This window comes from Temnothorax nylanderi, unplaced genomic scaffold (assembly GCF_030848795.1).
Source record: "Temnothorax nylanderi isolate EJ_2023f unplaced genomic scaffold, tnyl_v1.0 TNYL_tig1141_pilon, whole genome shotgun sequence".
NCBI lineage: Eukaryota > Metazoa > Arthropoda > Insecta > Hymenoptera > Formicidae > Temnothorax > Temnothorax nylanderi.
Genome location: NW_027250203.1, coordinates 1 through 16261, shown reverse-complemented (window position 1 = coordinate 16261; position 16261 = coordinate 1). Strand labels below are relative to the sequence as shown.

The following is a 16261-nucleotide window of genomic DNA, read 5'->3' as shown; positions in this document are numbered from 1 at the left end:
GCGCCGCGGGACATTTATACCGTTCGCTCGCTCATACGGTCCGTCGCGTGTCCCCCCGCCGCGCCGCGGGACATTTATACCGTTCGCTCGCTCATACGGTCCGTCGCGTGTCCCCCCGCCGCGCCGCGGGACATTTATACCGTTCGCTCGCCCGTACGGTCCGTCGCGTGTCCCCCCGCCGCGCCGCGGGACATTTATACCGTTCGCTCGCTCATACGGTCCGTCGCGTGTCCCCCCGCCGCGCCGCGGGACATTTATACCGTTCGCTCGCTCATACGGTCCGTCGCGTGTCCCCCCGCCGCGCCGCGGGACATTTATACCGTTCGCTCGCTCATACGGTCCGTCGCGTGTCCCCCCGCCGCGCCGCGGGACATTTATACCGTTCGCTCGCTCATACGGTCCGTCGCGTGTCCCCCCGCCGCGCCGCGGGACATTTATACCGTTCGCTCGCTCATACGGTCCGTCGCGTGTCCCCCCGCCGCGCCGCGGGACATTTATACCGTTCGCTCGCTCATACGGTCCGTCGCGTGTCCCCCCGCCGCGCCGCGGGACATTTATACCGTTCGCTCGCTCATACGGTCCGTCGCGTGTCCCCCCGCCGCGCCGCGGGACATTTATACCGTTCGCTCGCTCATACGGTCCGTCGCGTGTCCCCCCGCCGCGCCGCGGGACATTTATACCGTTCGCTCGCTCATACGGTCCGTCGCGTGTCCCCCCGCCGCGCCGCGGGACATTTATACCGTTCGCTCGCTCATACGGTCCGTCGCGTGTCCCCCCGCCGCGCCGCGGGACATTTATACCGTTCGCTCGCTCATACGGTCCGTCGCGTGTCCCCCCGCCGCGCCGCGGGACATTTATACCGTTCGCTCGCTCATACGGTCCGTCGCGTGTCCCCCCGCCGCGCCGCGGGACATTTATACCGTTCGCTCGCTCATACGGTCCGTCGCGTGTCCCCCCGCCGCGCCGCGGGACATTTATACCGTTCGCTCGCTCATACGGTCCGTCGCGTGTCCCCCCGCCGCGCCGCGGGACATTTATACCGTTCGCTCGCTCATACGGTCCGTCGCGTGTCCCCCCGCCGCGCCGCGGGACATTTATACCGTTCGCTCGCTCATACGGTCCGTCGCGTGTCCCCCCGCCGCGCCGCGGGACATTTATACCGTTCGCTCGCTCATACGGTCCGTCGCGTGTCCCCCCGCCGCGCCGCGGGACATTTATACCGTTCGCTCGCTCATACGGTCCGTCGCGTGTCCCCCCGCCGCGCCGCGGGACATTTATACCGTTCGCTCGCTCATACGGTCCGTCGCGTGTCCCCCCGCCGCGCCGCGGGACATTTATACCGTTCGCTCGCTCATACGGTCCGTCGCGTGTCCCCCCGCCGCGCCGCGGGACATTTATACCGTTCGCTCGCTCATACGGTCCGTCGCGTGTCCCCCCTCCGGCCGCGGGACATTTATACCGTTCGCTCGCTCGTACGTCCGTCGCGTGGTCCCCCCCGTCCGCCCGCCGCTGGGACATTTATACCGTTCGCTCGCTCGTACGGTCCGTCGCGTGTCCCCCCGCCGCGCCGCGGGACATTTATACCGTTCGCTCGCTCATACGGTCCGTCGCGTTCCCCCGCCGCCCGCGGGACATTTATACCGTTCGCTCGTCCATACGGTCCGTCGCGTGTCCCCCGCCGCGCCGCGGGACATTTATACCGTCGCGCGCCATACTGTCCGTCGCGTGTCCCCCCGCCGCGCCGCGGGACATTTATACCGTTCGCTCGCTCATACGGTCCGTCGCGTGTCCCCCCGCCGCGCCGCGGGACATTATACCGTTCGCTCGCTCATACGGTTCCGTCGCGTGTCCCCCCCGCCGCGCCGCGGGACATTTATACCGTTCGCTCGCCTCATACGGTCCGTCGCGTGTCCCCCCGCCGCGCCGCGGGACATTTATACCGTTCGCTCGCTCATACGGTCCGTCGCGTGTCCCCCCGCCGCGCCGCGGGACATTTATACCGTTCGCTCCCTCATACGGTCCGTCGCGTGTCCCCCCGCCGCGCCGCGGGACATTTATACCGTTCGCTCGCTCATACGGTCCGTCGCGTGTCCCCCCGCCGCGCCGCGGGACATTTATACCGTTTCGCTCGCTCATACGGTCCGTCGCGTGTCCCCCGCCGCGCCGCGGGACATTTATACCGTTCGCCTCGCCTCATACGGTCCGTCGCGTGTCCCCCCGCCGCGCCGCGGACTTATACCGTTCGCTCCCTCATACGGTCCGTCGCGTGTCCCCCGCCGCGCCGCGGGACATTTATACCGTTCGCTCGCTCATACGGTCCGTCGCGTGTCCCCCCGCCGCGCCGCGGGACATTTATACCGTTCGCCTCGCTCATACGGTCCGTCGCGTGTCCCCCCGCCGCGCCGCGGGAGCATTTATACCGTTCGCTCGCTCATACGGTCCGTCGCGTGTCCCCCCGCCGCGCCGCGGGACATTTATACCGTTCGCTTCGCTCATACGGTCCGTCGCGTGTCCCCCCGCCGCGCCGCGGGACATTTATACCGTTCGCTCGCCTCATACGGTCCGTCGCGTGTCCCCCGCCGCGCCGCGGGACATTTATACCGTTCGCTCGCTCATACGGTCCGTCGCGTGTCCCCCCCCGCCGCGCCGCGGGACATTTATACCGTTCGCTCGCTCATACGGGTCCGTCGCGTGTCCCCCCGCCGCGCCGCGGGACATTTATACCGTTCGCCTCGCTCATACGGTCCGTCGCGTGTCCCCCCGCCGCGCCGCGGGACATTTATACCGTTCGCTCGCCTCATACGGTCCGTCGCGTGTCCCCCCGCCGCGCCGCGGGACATTTATACCGTTCGCTCGCTCATACGGTCCGTCGCGTGTCCCCCCGCCGCGCCGCGGGACATTTATACCGTTCGCTCGCTCATACGGTCCGTCGCGTGTCCCCCCGCCGCGCCGCGGACATTTATACCGTTCGCTCGCTCATACGGTCCGTCGCGTGTCCCCCCGCCGCGCCGCGGGACATTTATACCGTTCGCTCGCTCATACGGTCCGTCGCGTGTCCCCCCGCCGCGCCGCGGGACATTTATACCGTTCGCTCCCTCATACGGTCCGTCGCGTGTCCCCCCGCCGCGCCGCGGGACATTTATACCGTTCGCTCGCTCATACGGTCCGTCGCGTGTCCCCCCGCCGCGCCGCGGGACATTTATACCGTTCGCATCGCTCATACGGTCCGTCGCGTGTCCCCCCGCCGCGCCGCGGGACAGTTATACCGTTCGCTCGCTCATACGGTCCGTCGCGTGTCCCCCCCGCCGCGCCGCGGGACATTTATACCGTTCGCTCGCTCATACGGTCCGTCGCGTGTCCCCCGCCGCGCCGCGGGACATTTATACCGTTCGCTTCGCTCATACGGTCCGTCGCGTGTCCCCCCGCCGCGCCGCGGGAAATTTATACCGTTCGCCTCGCTCATACGGTCCGTCGCGTGTCCCCTCCGCCGCGCCGCGGGACATTTATACCGTTTCGCTCGCTCATACGGTCCGTCGCGTGTCCCCCCGCCGCGCCGCGGGACATTTATACCGTTCGCTCGCTCATACGGTCCGTCGCGTGTCCCCCCGCCGCGCCGCGGGACATTTATATACCGTTCGCCTCGCTCATACGGTCCGTCGCGTGTCCCCCCGCCGCGCCGCGGGACATTTATACCGTTTCGCATCCCTCATACGGTCCGGCGCGTGTCCCCCCCGCCGCGCCGCGGGACATTTATACCGTTCGCTCGCTCATACGGTCCGTCGCGTGTCCCCCCGCCGCGCCGCGGGACATTTATACCGTTCGCTCGCTCATACGGTCCGTCGCGTGTCCCCCCGCCGCGCCGCGGGACATTTATACCGTTCGCTCGCTCATACGGTCCGTCGCGTGTCCCCCCGCCGCGCCGCGGGACATTTATACCGTTCGCCTCGCTCATACGGTCCGTCGCGTGTCCCCCCGCCGCGCCGCGGGACATTTATACCGTTCGCTCCTCATACGGTCCGTTCGCGTGTCCCCCCGCCGCGCGCGGGGACATTTATACCGTTCGCTCCCTCATACGGTCCGTCGCGTGTCCCCCCGCCGCGCCGCGGGACATTTATACCGTTCGCTCCGCTCATACGGTCCGTCGCGTGTCCCCCCGCCGCGCCGCGGGACATTTATACCGTTCGCTCGCTCATACGGTCCGTCGCGTGTCCCCCCGCCGCGCCGCGGGACATTTATACCGTTCGCTCCCTCATACGGTCCGTCGCGTGTCCCCCCGCCGCGCCGCGGGACATTTATACCGTTCGCTCCCTCATACGGTCCGTCGCGTGTCCCCCCGCCGCGCCGCGGGACATTTATACCGTTCGCTCCCTCATACGGTCCGTCGCGTGTCCCCCCGCCGCGCCGCGGGACATTTATACCGTTCGCTCCCTCATACGGTCCGTCGCGTGTCCCCCCGCCGCGCCGCGGGACATTTATACCGTTCGCTCCCTCATACGGTCCGTCGCGTGTCCCCCCGCCGCGCCGCGGGACATTTATACCGTTCGCTCCCTCATACGGTCCGTCGCGTGTCCCCCCGCCGCGCCGCGGGACATTTATACCGTTCGCTCCCTCATACGGTCCCGTCGCGTGTCCCCCCGCCGCGCCGCGGGACATTTATACCGTTCGCTCCCTCATACGGTCCGTCGCGTGTCCCCCCGCCGCGCCGCGGGACATTTATACCGTTCGCTCGCTCATACGGTCCGTCGCGTGTCCCCCCGCCGCGCCGCGGGACATTTATACCGTTCGCTCGCTCATACGGTCCGTCGCGTGTCCCCCGCCGCGCCGCGGGACATTTATACCGTTCGCTCCCTCATACGGTCCGTCGCGTGTCCCCCCGCCGCGCCGCGGGACATTTATACCGTTCGCTCCCTCATACGGTCCGTCGCGTGTCCCCCCGCCGCGCCGCGGGACATTTATACCGTTCGCTCCTCATACGGTCCGTCGCGTGTCCCCCCGCCGCGCCGCGGGACATTTATACCGTTCGCTCCCTCATACGGTCCGTCGCGTGTCCCCCCGCCGCGCCGCGGGACATTTATACCGTTCGCTCCCTCATACGGTCCGTCGCGTGTCCCCCCCGCCGCGCCGCGGGACATTTATACCGTTCGCTCCCTCATACGGTCCGTCGCGTGTCCCCCCGCCGCGCCGCGGGACATTTATACCGTTCGCTCCCTCATACGGTCCGTCGCGTGTCCCCCCGCCGCGCCGCGGGACATTTATACCGTTCGCTCCCTCATACGGTCCGTCGCGTGTCCCCCCGCCGCGCCGCGGGACATTTATACCGTTCGCTCCTCATACGGTCCGTCGCGTGTCCCCCCGCCGCGCCGCGGGACATTTATACCGTTCGCTCGCTCATACGGTCCGTCGCGTGTCCCCCGCCGCGCCGCGGGACATTTATACCGTTCGCTCGCTCATACGGTCCGTCGCGTGTCCCCCCGCCGCGCCGCGGGACATTTATACCGTTCGCTCGCTCATACGGTCCGTCGCGTGTCCCCCCGCCGCGCCGCGGGACATTTATACCGTTCGCTCGCTCATACGGTCCGTCGCGTGTCCCCCCGCCGCGCCGCGGGACATTTATACCGTTCGCTCGCTCATACGGTCCGTCGCGTGTCCCCCCGCCGCGCCGCGGGACATTTATACCGTTCGCTCGCTCATACGGTCCGTCGCGTGTCCCCCCGCCGCGCCGCGGGACATTTATACCGTTCGCTCGCTCATGCGGTCCGTCGCGTGTCCCCCCGCCGCGCCGCGGGACATTTATACCGTTCGCTCGCTCATACGGTCCGTCGCGTGTCCCCCCGCCGCGCCGCGGGACATTTATACCGTTCGCTCCCTCATACGGTCCGTCGCGTGTCCCCCGCCGCGCCGCGGGACATTTATACCGTTCGCTCCCTCATACGGTCCGTCGCGTGTCCCCCCGCCGCGCCGCGGGACATTTATACCGTTCGCTCCCTCATGCGGTCCGTCGCGTGTCCCCCCGCCGCGCCGCGGGACATTTATACCGTTCGCTCCTCATACGGTCCGTCGCGTGTCCCCCCGCCGCGCCGCGGGACATTTATACCGTTCGCTCCCTCATACGGTCCGTCGCGTGTCCCCCCGCCGCGCCGCGGGACATTTATACCGTTCGCTCCCTCATACGGTCCGTCGCGTGTCCCCCCGCCGCGCCGCGGGACATTTATACCGTTCGCTCCCTCATACGGTCCGTCGCGTGTCCCCCCCGCCGCGCCGCGGGACATTTATACCGTTCGCTCCCTCATACGGTCCGTCGCGTGTCCCCCCGCCGCGCCGCGGGACATTTATTACCGTTCGCTCCCTCATACGGTCCGTCGCGTGTCCCCCCGCCGCGCCGCGGGACATTTATACCGTTCGCTCGCTCATACGGTCCGTAATAACGACGCAGAAGATGACATCGGAGCAGCGAGGGAATCCTGCGAAGCTGACATCCCGAGCAGCCTGAGAGGAGGAGGAGGCCTAGGATAGGCATCGGGCATCGGCGTACCAACACTTCTGGTAAGTGTTACTTTTTATTTTTTCTAAAGATATTATAGAATCCCTCTTTTCGTTTATCCTTATTTAGTTGCTACATTAAACCGTGTTTCGAAATATAAATTAGTAAAAAGAAATAATTTGAAAAATTTGATTCAAGTTGATTCTACCATAGAGACTTTTTTCGAAGAAGTAATTTAGGAAAACATTAATCTGAATAACGAATAAGATGTTCGATGCGCGTGACAATTATTTAATCGATTCGATTATTTATATGCTACAGAAAATATCCACGCTGGAAGGACCATCAGCTTCGCATCGAGGGAACACGATGGACATCTCGAGCAGCTTGAGAGGAGGTGGAGGCCTAGGAGAGGCATCGGGCATCGGCGTACTAACACTTCTGGTAAGTGTTATTTTTTATTTTTTCTAAAGATATTATAGAATCTCTTTTATCGTTTGTTTTTATTTAGTTGCTACATTAAACCGTGTTTCGGAATATAATTAGTTAAAAGAAATAAATCAAAAAATTTGATTCAAGTTGATTCTAACGTAGAGACTTTTTTCGAAGAAGTAATTTAGGAAAACATTAATCGGAATAACGAATAAGATGTTCGATGCGCGTGACAATTATTTAATCGATTTGTTTATTTTTATGTTACAGAAATATCCACGCAGGAAGGAGCATCAGCTTCGCATCGAGGGAACACGAGGGACACCCCGAGCAGCGTGAGAGAAAAGTGGAGGCCTGGGAGAGGCATCAAAGTTGTGCAAAGTATTAATAGTACAGTTTTACATTCGCGAGATTTACGTGCTCGATACCGTACTGTGCGTGCGATATTTAATTTTGACTGTGTTTTTGATTAATCAACTGCGTGTCTTTAGTCTTTACTAACCGTCCATTGATTCGCGTAGTATCTCGCGTCAAGATCTTCCAACATTTCGTCGTCATTAACGCAACGCAGAGTGATGAACGCGGAACGAATCGGGGCAATCGGCGTCGCGACTCTTTCAAATTTGTACGAAAAATCTGTGGTAGAAAATCGATAACTTGATTTTATATATATATATATATTTGAAGAATATTACGGTACGCTTGGCGGAATATTCTTCTCGTTGACTTTACGGGAGTGCCGTACAGTATCGCGCGAAAGACATTTACTGATAATTAGTCCGCGCGCGATTGTAGTTTATTTCCGCGAGTGTTTCTCGCGAGTGTCCTGTGCGATGAGAGGAGGAGGCCTAACATCCTGAGAGGAGGAGGAGGTCTGAGAGAGACATCGGGCACCGGCGGAGCAACCTTGGGGTAAGTATCACCTCTTATTTGTATAAAATTAATAATTCGTCGTTTTTAATCGTTTAATAATTAATCGTTTTATTTATTCGAATTGTTTTATCTCGATAAATTAGAAGTAATTAGAGAAAGAGAGATTATTTAAAATTTTATTCTAGTAAAGATCTTTTTCGGTAAATAGATAATTGTATTGGCTAAATATTGTATAGAAAGACGAATTAGACGCGTAAGAATTAACTTTTAAAATGTTGATTATTTTGAGCGCTTTTTTAATTTAAATCTTATGTTTGTATGTTACAGTATCACCGTAGCTACGTGGCCGAATATTCCGCCCGTTGCGCATCATATCGGTGAGTCAATGAGAAATTATTGTATTGAGGAAACGAATCTACGAATAATCAAATAAAAATATATCTCGATATACATGTCGAATTACAATAATTTTTAGTATGAAAATATTACATCTCGTAGATCCGTTTGCCTTAAAATGGATGGGTTAAAACTGATTATGGGATATATTTAATCTTGGTATTACTTATCTATCAATATATTGTGCGATTGTGCTTGAGGAAATACTCGCACACTTCGCATGCACTGAGCTCGCAAAGAGCTCATCATCGTTCATCGAGTTATGTTGACGAACTGCCGCATTCTATTATAAATATCTTTTGAATAAAATTTTTAAGTACATAGGAAATTAAATTTTTGAAATTTTGTTACTTAGATCAATTTTATTTACAGTTAGAGTAATAAATATTTTAGAAACACAAAAAAGAGATACAAGAAATAAAATAATACTCGGATAATTAAGGTCATGATTTTTTAAATATATTGTAGTCAATAAATTTTTATTTAGATTTTTTTAAAATTATTTTTAGGACATTATTTTCTTAAACAAAAGATAAGTATCGTGTTAGATGTTGAAAAAAATATCTGTAGATAGGGAAAAATTGTGAATTAGTTAGAATGTTTTATTTATACCCATTTATTCCTTTCCATACGTTTATCCAAGATTAAATATAATATAAATCGATGCAAGGAAGCAATATATAGATATATTTAGAATATTAGTATGCATAAAGAAAAGCGTACGTGCAATACGCATACGTAAATTACATATGAATAAATAGGGTAAAAAATATTTTGGTCTTATTAATTTGTTTTATAGAAAATGTGATAATTGTTATTAATTGCTAAAATTTATTTTAACAAAGCATCGATTTTGCCTTAATTTTTTGTAACCTATCCATCTATTTTTGATTGAGAAATTGGCTTTATGGCAGTCAAGTAATATATGACGTGAGATTCTAAATATTCTGTCGAGAAACACTGAAACTTTTAAAATTATTTTAGAATTGATCGTATCGAACACTTATATATTCAGTTTTGCAGTAATATATATGAATATATTATATAAAAAATAATTTTGGTAAATGAAAAATAATGAGACATTTTTATATGTAAGTTTATAAAGATTTGCAATTATGTTATATTATTCAACTATAAAAACATGATTAGTAATTAATTATAATATTCAATTATAATATCAGAATTGTGCGGGAATTTTCTTTTTTTTCTGATCTCACGTCATTTATTTTATGTATATATAGCTTATATATAGCCATTCTAGAACATTAATTAATTTTTAAATCTCTTTCAGATTATTTAATATAAAAAAATACGTATACAATGTATGATATATTAGGTGAGAAATTGTATATAAATTTGTGTTATACAAGTCGATTGTCAATAATTTTCACTTGATAAATTTTATGAAATACTTATTGAAATAAATTATTCGTGATGATATGATGAACGTAATTAAAAATGTGCGGGCACTTAATAAATTCGAGACGAATCGATTGGGTACCCCGATATCAGTAAGATTTTGGCAATTCTAATTATCTAAATGTTACATTTAATATTTAGATAATCCTAGTTAATTACTTAATAATTCTACTACAATTGACTAAATGTTACAGAAAAATTAAAATAACTTGAATTTTATACCATATTATAAATGTTTAACTATGAAATGAATTGAAATCTTAGTGTTATATCGGTTCGATTCATCTCGAATAGTCGGTACCTGAGAACTTTTTGTGCTCGCACATATAATAAATTACAGTAAAGATGTATGTATTTTATTATTTCTAAATATAATTATTTGTAACCACTTTTGATAGAAATTTTACCCATGTTTTTTTTTAATAAACAATTGTATTTCTTAATAATGGAAGAATATATTTCGCGCGCGAATCTTGATCTTGTATAAGGAGTTATGATAAATACCAATTAAATTATCGTGAGAACATTCGGGAATTGCATAATACTTGCATTATGCAAATATTTAGAAAGAGTCGTTAACTCGCTGCCGAAATGACTGCTATCGGGATGAGCAATCTGGAAGATCCGAGATTTGTTTTTTTCCTGCAAACGGGGTCATTGGTGTTCAACGGGTCACTTAACTTTCCTTCTCAGATTGATCCCATGGAACACGACAGAATCAGAGCACAGCTCGCTCTCCACATGTAGATATTACCCGACACGTGCTACTCGGCGGAGGGATCTTGATCTAGTCAAATCATTGAGCCAGTCGCGTTATCCTCTACTGAACGCGGCGATAACGCGGTTTTCGCTCGTGATTTTTTAAAGCTTGTAAAATTTAGTTCCTATGAAAGTAAAACGGAAATTAGATTCAGGTGCGATTAATTACATTGCGTTCAGTTTATTCAATTATATAATTGAAATCGTAGAAGCGTGATATTGCGAAATGTTAAATATTTGTCAAATGACATTTATTATTGCGTAGAGAAATAATAATTATAAATGACTCGCGCGCGCGTTGTAACAGGTAGGATAAAAATTACATATATCAGAATTGACTCGCGGAATCGATCGTTTCGTCGTGTATTTTTCAATTTGATCATTATACCGAAATTGTCTCTATTTTTTCGCGTACTGGTTATTTTCTTTGAGTCTCGCAAAATATAGTATAGTATGCCAATAATTACCTAACAGTCTCCTTGATTGGGAAACATTAGTGATAAATTTATTAACGATCTTTTTAATCGTAGTTGCTCACGTAAATTAAAAATAAAGTAAAATAAACTTAGAAATTATTTTTCAATAATTAATAATAAGAAACGTTACATAATAATCACATGTTTTACATTGTGAAAATTTCGTGTTATTGTACGCATACCGAATGTTGCATATGTAATTATATATCAAAAGGAAATATTGTATATTATATTTTCAATTTTATAATGTAAATCATTTATAATGTAATTCTTTTATAATGTTGTATATATTGTAAAGTAAATGTATATATATATATATTGTATATATTGATAAGAGAAATCAAATAAATGATAAAAATGTAAAAAAAAGTATTGTAAATAAGAGGACCGCCGATCGGAATCGGCGGGGGTGGTGGTGGGCCTCTATGGGTTGATCTGTTTCTATCAGATATTTAATCAGATAAAAACAGGTCTGCACATATATCAAAGGATATTTAAAGGTTTTAAGTTTTAAATTTAAAATTTAAAATTTTAATTTATATATACAATATATATATGTATAAAGGAAAAATTTAAGAGATTAATAGTGTAATAGTAACTGTATAATATTTTAATATTATACATTTGGCTTTAACCAAATAGCACGCGCGTAGCGCACGTCTGTGATTGTGATATCTAGTATTAAAAAATGCCAATTGAATTTATATGTAATTAAAAGTTATATTATGTCCAAACGGCAGCTATTATCAAAATATATATATAGCCATAGAAAAAATTGACGTAAAATAAGTAAAAGTTAATTTCATGTTTCGTCAAAGATACACGTTTTCTTTCAATTTTATCAAATTTATCAATTTTATCAAATATATTTTACAATTTCTTAAATAGATTTATATAACAGAACATTGTTTTCTTTATCTTTCAATAAAGATTATTCGTGATAATCAATTGACGTTCGCAAAAAATGGGACTTACCAAATACTGTGCAGTATCACGAAATGTGTCGTAATTCTCGCTGTTTATTATTTTCTCACGTCAACCGTTGACTTTTAAGAGATACGCGGTGTTTGCGACCTGTGACTAATACCAAGATTCGATAATGTTAAAATATTACGTTGAAAAAAGATATCCGCGGGTGATAACTTGACAGAAATATACGATGACGACAAAGACGAACTGTTAATTGGGATATTCGACAAGAAGGACAACCGCTTCTTTTAGTAAAAAATCCAAATTTAATTAGGGATGTCCTTATCAAAGACTTATCCATGTCCATTTGTTGATAGAGGACTTTCCATTCGCAAAAAGGTGAGAATACAAGAAAGCTATTTTACACGTTTTCGAACGAGATATATTGTTTTTCTTGCAATTTTTATTTAATTTGACGTTGAATTTATTATTTCACTTGGCACTCCTATGAAATTATGAGTTTTAATTTAATTTTCTCTTTTGTTTTATTTACTTTCGCGCAATCTACTTCTTTTATTTACTTCTTACTAAATATTATTTGCTTTGTCATGTTCGCTTGTGGGGTTTGCTAGTTTTATACAACATGTAATATTAAATTTATTTATTCAGCATATTGAATGAAATAGTTTTGTATACAAAGTAGCATCGAGTGTTATCTAATTTTTTTAAAATTCTAATTAGCTAGCTATTTGTACACATATATTAACGTAACTTACAAAAGGCAACAGCGTAGGTCCCATGTGCTTGTGTACAACCTGTGTGCGCACCACAGTCTTGTTATGGATGTGTGCAACATATCGCACATAATACAGTCTACTTATATGTCAAATATATACATATATGCGTCAATTTCTATAATTTTCGAATTATTAAAAATTTATTATTTTATTATTCACATAATAGAATACCAAGTTTTAAACTAGGACTTAGCTAGGATTTGCGATATTGCAGCTTTAATCATAAAAGTGTTGTGTTCTTTGTGCTAACAATTAAAAATGATATAAGAATAAGATATCTCCATTTCAAATTGTTGTTTACATACCTAGATGAATATAAAAATTATCAAATTTCTAATTCTTGAAAATGTCTTAATAATTAATATTAATTTAAAATAGGTATTAACAAATCTATATAGCTCTGTCAGCTTAATGACGTTATATTTTCAGATTAGGTACCAACGAAATGGTCTCGTGTAACATTTTTGATAATTATTTATCAATTGCTATTATTAGTTTAAACATAATTTTGATCGAAGCTGTGCCTTCTGAGCTTAAATTAGTCAATGTGGTAAGTGCACTTAGATAATATTTTTGATAATTAAACATATGCAGCACACAAACACACACGCGCGCGCGCAATTACACGCAATCTCTTTCTCTCTCTCTCTCTCTATCTCTCTCTCTCTCTCTCTCTCTCTCTCTCTCTCTCTCTCTCTCTCTCTCTCTCTCTCTTTAATTTAGTTTTATTACATTCCAGATATTATTATTCGCAGATAATAATCCGTAATTGCTTTAATTATTATTTTTATTCACCTTCCTCTCTATAGGTATTCAGACATGGCGATCGAACACCTAATGTCAACGAATACGAAATGTATCCAAATGATCCGTATTTAAATTATACCTTCTATCCAACAGGCTTCGGACAATTGACCTTAGTAAGTACGACATATCATTCGGGTCATCATCTATACATGAGTTAAAAAACTTCAAGTGAGATTAAGATCCGTAAATTTATGTGGACGCTTGTAAATTATTTCTTAATTCTTCGAGATGAGATTTTATATAATACATAAGTTTTTTTTCATTTTATTAATTATATTGTTATCAATTTCTTTTCTATTTTTAAAATCGGTTGGATATTATTGACAACTATAATTGATCGAATTTTTATGACTATTCACAGAAAGGCAAGAAACGTGAATATAGACTGGGGCAATTTTTGCGTCTAATACAATGACTTTTCTTGACAATTTATACACACCAAAACTAGTCGTAGCTCGTAGCTCGGATTTTGAGAGAACAAAAATGTCTCTGCAACTTGTTCTCGCTAGCTTATTCCCCACCGACAAGTGTACAACGATGGAATCCTGTTTTAAATTGGCAGGCCGATCCCGACATCATACACACCACGTGTGGAAGACAGTATTTTCCTAGCCATAGGGTGTCCGCAGTAAGTATATCGAAAAGCAAATAAAATAAGAAAAGAAAAACGAGAAATAATCTTTAACTGACATCAATGTCTTGTGTTACCTTTAATTATATTTGAAATTAATAAGGATGTTTAATTTAAAACAAAAGATATATTTCTATATCAATTTCTTAGTATTCTACATATCAAAAATTAATATAAATAAGATAATTTGATTACATTTAAAATCTTCAGGTCCCTGAACGGAATATTCTCGAAATTAAATTCGACCGAAGGACAATTACTGACTACCCATTCCAGGACTCTATGGACAGCTTGACAAAATTAACCGGAAAGAAAAGAGAGACATTAAAAGAGCTTTATCTTCTTTATAGCACTTTCGCAGCTGAGTCTTCCTTGGGATTGCTTCTTCCCAAATGGGCATACGATTATTTTCCTTATGGAGCATTGTTGGAGGAGCAGTAGCCTTCTTATATAGTACTAATTTCACTCCTTTATCAAGAAGACTAAATGCTGGTAAGTTATGTTTTATCTTGGCAAAAACAAGTCTGACAAAATTTCATTGTTTAATAATATATACATTAACAATTACTAAAAACATATATAAATATATATTAACAGTCATATGAAATGCATTAACATATTGGAGATATATCGTCAAAAAATCTAAAAAGAAATTAAAATTATGCAAATTTTATACATAATTTTGATTTAGAAAGAAGAAAGTACATCCAATGAATTTTTAGTTTAAATTTGTTATAAAACTTCAGTCTATTATAAATGTAATAGATTCTTAACAATTATATCACACTTTCATATAGAATTTCATTAAATAGAATTAATTATTATAATGTCATATGTTATGACAAACTTTTGCACTGTTTCAGGTCCAATGATCCGTACTATGACGGATAATATGATAGCTGTACAAAATCCAACTGCTGCGCCGAATACGAAGATTTATTTATACAGTGGTCACGATTTAAATGTTGTCAATATGTTGCAAGCGTTCAATGTGTACAAACCGCATATCCCGAATATTCTAGCGCAGTTATTCTGGAATTGCGACAGATTGGGCAAGAGTATTATGTGAAGGTAAGCATCTTATACAAATATAATTGTTACATTAACCATAATGAAAGAAGAGATAATACAGATTTAATTATTTTTATTATATATATCATATAATGGGTTTTTTCAGCTCGTGCATTATCGAGGCATTCCGCCCACTATCGAGGATCTTAAAATTCCAGGCTGCGATATACTGTGTCCCTTCGATAAGTATCTGGATCTGATTGAAGACTTGATACCGTCCGACGAGGAGATGACTTGTAACAAGAAGATTCCGAGTTAAGTCGGCATGAATATTCCCCTTGCAGAATGTCCTACAGAATTAGAATTTAATTAAGAAATCAGCAATCTCGAAAAGAGCTATATATTATTCAACGATAACGCGCGTGTATATTCTCAATTGACTATAATAAATGTCTAGAAAAATTTTCAACGTTTATATCCTGCCATGAATATCATGATAAAATTGTTGTCCAACAAATCATTTCTCTCAAGTTTATTTATTCAATTGTCATAAATATTACATACTGACACATTTACGTGACCCCGAAGCTCATTAAATCATATTTATATTGTTCAGAGTGTAAAGCAGATAAAAATGAAAGCTCCTTTATTAAATTATGAATGTTTAATTTCTGAAGATTAGGAATAGATTTAAAATTGGCATGGAAAAATGTTCAAATCCTAGACAAAAAATTTCTATCAAAACGGCTAGTCTCTGAGATATGGCTTACATTAAATTACAAAAGCTTCAATACAATAGCTTCAATTTACAAGCAGATACTAAAATATTTACACCACGCATATGCTTTCATTTTAAGTAAATTGTAATCCGTGCCCATTATCATTGTTGTTTTAAGTCACATATATATATAATTCTCTAATTACATCTAATCCTCAAACACCACACTTGGTTACGCTAACTCAGTTCATTCGAGAGCATTTTTAAACAGTGAGTGGGGAAGGAGGGAATTACACATGCCCATGCCTACTACAAATCCCCTCTAAAAGCAGCCTTAGTGTGCTCGAAGCAGCGGAGTAAGAAACTCGCCAAGTCAATCTATGGTCTATTATAGTGATCAAAAAGAAGGTACCTTATCTCTCTGTCTTTACGTCAAAAGAAAAGTCGTATTAAAGCATAAATTTTAACTTATCTTTATATTTCTTCGAATGCAACATCACTATATTTTACGTCTGATGTAAACGAGCTATCGCTTTATCACGAACAAAAGAT

General features: G+C 45.6%; 1 pseudogene; it reads left to right on the top strand.

Moving 5' to 3' along the window:
* Positions 1-12078: 12078 nt before the first annotated feature.
* Positions 12079-15313, top strand: LOC139786760 (venom acid phosphatase Acph-1-like; annotated as a pseudogene).
* Positions 15314-16261: the final 948 nt, after the last annotated feature.